The sequence below is a fragment of the Propithecus coquereli genome, unplaced genomic scaffold (assembly GCF_000956105.1).
Source record: "Propithecus coquereli isolate 6110/MARCELLA unplaced genomic scaffold, Pcoq_1.0 Scaffold678, whole genome shotgun sequence".
Classification (NCBI taxonomy): domain Eukaryota; kingdom Metazoa; phylum Chordata; class Mammalia; order Primates; family Indriidae; genus Propithecus; species Propithecus coquereli.
In genome coordinates this window covers 191,684-194,731 of record NW_012152818.1, presented here as the reverse complement: position 1 = coordinate 194,731, position 3,048 = coordinate 191,684, and the positions used below count along the sequence as shown (strand labels likewise).

General features: G+C 43.1%; 1 pseudogene; it reads right to left on the bottom strand.

Moving 5' to 3' along the window:
* Positions 1 to 206: 206 nt before the first annotated feature.
* LOC105823524 lies at positions 207 to 1,279 on the bottom strand (annotated as a pseudogene).
* Positions 1,280 to 3,048: the final 1,769 nt, after the last annotated feature.

Here is a 3,048-nt window from a genome sequence, read left to right as displayed (position 1 = left end):
TAGAGGAGGGAAAGAAACCTTCTGTACCTCTGATGAAAGTCTCCTTCTTCTATCACAAGTTACAGGAAGCTGTGGGAGATGAATGCAGTATCACAGCAGACACTCATGTGGCTTCTAAGAGGAGGACTATCCTCACACGGAGAGACAGACAGAAGAATATCGGAGGGCACCCTTAGGAACGGTTGGAATGCATCTGAGAGGATCCCTCAGAGTAGGACTAATAGAGAATTGGAAAGAAAGCCCTGTGGAAAAGCCCTCTCGCCCCTCCTGTGGTTTAGTAAACCTCCAGAGGGCTTGGCTTCTCTCCTATATTGCCATCCCATCAGGTTGATTATTAGCCCAAGATAAATAGATAAATAATTTGATCCACAACAAAACTGTCTCCTCAGTGTTTTCTGCATGGCAGCATTTTCCTCCTGTTCCTCAGGCTGTAGACCAGGGGGTTCAGCACGGGGATTACCGTGGTGTAGAACAGAGACCACCTTCTCCTGGGTTAGGGAACTGGCCATGGAAGGTTTTAAGTACATGATGCAGTTGATCCATAGAACATCCCCACAGCTGCAAGGTGGGAGCTGCAGGTGCTGAGGGCTTTGGACCTGCCCTCTGTGGTGCTGATGTGGAGGATGAAAGAGTAGGAAACAAGGACTTTTAAGCTGGTGACTATGATGTTGAATCCAGCCAAAAGGAAGACTGTCATCATAGGTGCTAGAGTGGGAGAGCTTCACGAGACCGAGGATGTCACAGAAGTAGTGATTGATGAGGAGCTCACAGTAGGGCTGCTCTAACATGAGGCCAGTCTTTACTGTGGAGCCAGTGAGTCCCGTGGTGTAGACCATGGCCACCAGCAGGGAGCAGATGGGATGAGACATGATGTTGTAAAGCAAAGGGTGGCAGATGGTGACATAGCGGTCGTAGGCCATCACCGTCAGCATGTAACACTCAACAATGACGAAAGGAAGGAAGGAATAGAGCTGTGACATGCACCCTGCATAGGAGATGGTGTTATTTTCTGATACAAAGTTCACCAGCATTTTAGGGGCAATGACAGAAGAGTAGTAGAGATCCAAGAGTGACAAATGTCTGAGGAAGTAGTACATGGGGGTGTGAAGCTGAGAGTTCAGACAAATAAGGGTGATCATGCCCAGGTTCCCCAGTATGGTGATCAAGTAGATCCTGAGGAAGAGGAGAAAGAGAGGGAGCTGGAGGTCTGGTGGTTTGTTAATCCCCCTAGAATGAATTCTGTCACCGTAGAGTGATTTTCTGCAGCCATTCTCCACTGGGTAGGATTCTGTAGGGATGGGAGACCAGAGCCCTGTAAAAGGTCTTACGTGCATTTGACTGTTGAAGCCAGGCATGACCATCTGCCCTTGCTTAGCAGCCCTGGGCTCATTCTTTTCAATTGAACCAACCAGGTTCTTCTTGATTTCAGAAATCAAGAATATTAGAGGAAAAGGGGTAAAGACCTGGAGCTTTTACCTCTCATAATAGTGACTCTCAACCTTGGTTGCACATTGGAATCACCCGGGGAGACTTAGAAGTTACTTCTGGGGCTTAAAAGTTAAGTTCATGTCAAAGTTTCTGATTTAATAGAGTTGTAGCATGGCCTGCAAATCAGAATTTATAAAGAACTTCAGGTGATTTAACTATGCAGCCAAAGTTGAGAACTTTTGGGATTCAACTTTTCAAATAGTATAAGAGGTAAAAAAACAGCCTGTTTTGTTAGTGGAGTTTGCTAATGTACTTTACTTCAGATATTATTTTTCTCTTTTCATCTGGCCTCAAATATAAGCCAGGGTATAAGAAAAAAAACCTACATAATTCCAGCAAATCCAGCAATAGCAGTGCGTTGTGGTTGATAGAGCCTGGCATGTGTATTTAGAGGACTAGCCATTGGATCTCAGTTTTATCTTTTAAACAGTGACAAGTCAATTTCCTTATTTGTATAATAAGAAGAGAAATCATAAATTCAAGGTTATTTTAAGTGTAGTATAAGATAATACATATGGAAATATTTTTCAAATTTTAATATGCTGTTCAAATGTGGGTTGTCATCCAGGCATTTGGATTTATATTTAATTTTCCCCTGAATTTGTAGCTTTTTTGTCCAATGGGGTAGGGGCCTCCACAAATTTTGGGGAAAGTTAGACAACAGCCAAAGCAGGGGGCATAAATTGGGTGAAAGCATTGTTTTTTAACATGAACCTCATTTTAGGAAAAATCTGAAGATGTCAGCATTAATGGAGCTTGGGTAAAAGCAGTCAGCTATTAAGAGGATCATAGAAGAACTTCCTTGTTCTAGATACATCTATAATATTTGTGCTGTGAGCAGGATGTCCTCAAAAAACAGTTTCCAAAAAGGCTGCACTATTTTAATCATCTTCCATTCACCCCATTTGAGAGGGAGGGATTCCCAGCTCATTGTTATCAGGATAGCCGAACACACAACACCTGGCATGGACAGATGAGTCGACACGGTTTATTATTCATATATAGTCACAGCCAGGGGAGGAGAAAAGAACACCATGCAGGGCTACACGGGGGGTGCACTCTGGAACAGAGTGAATACCCAGGGGCTGTGGGAAATAGGCTTTCTAATACCAAGAGGGTGCGGTGCTCCTGGTTTTCATGGGAGGATACAATTGGCTTATTTGAATAATTCTGTGGGCTGTCAGGGAACTGAAATTCTGGAATACTCTGGGATAAGCAGCATCTCTGCCTGGTCTCCATGATAAGGTGGGTTGTTTGGCTGAGTCATCTCATCAGTGGGACCAGAGTGGGAAAGGCAACTTAACACTTAGGCCATTTGGGGCCCTACTGATTTCCCCCACATGCAGACATCACATAATGTTGGGCCTTAATTTTAGGCCTTATACCACACGCACACATTCACAAAAAGTCACATGTGTACTTGAATTTATCCAAAGCTATGTATATATATTTGCATATATATTAAGAATTAAATAAAAAGATAAAAAAGAAAGATGTAGCTCTCTGATTATCTATGCCAAATAAATAGTTTTGCTTTGCTTATGGTAGCCAACTAACTAA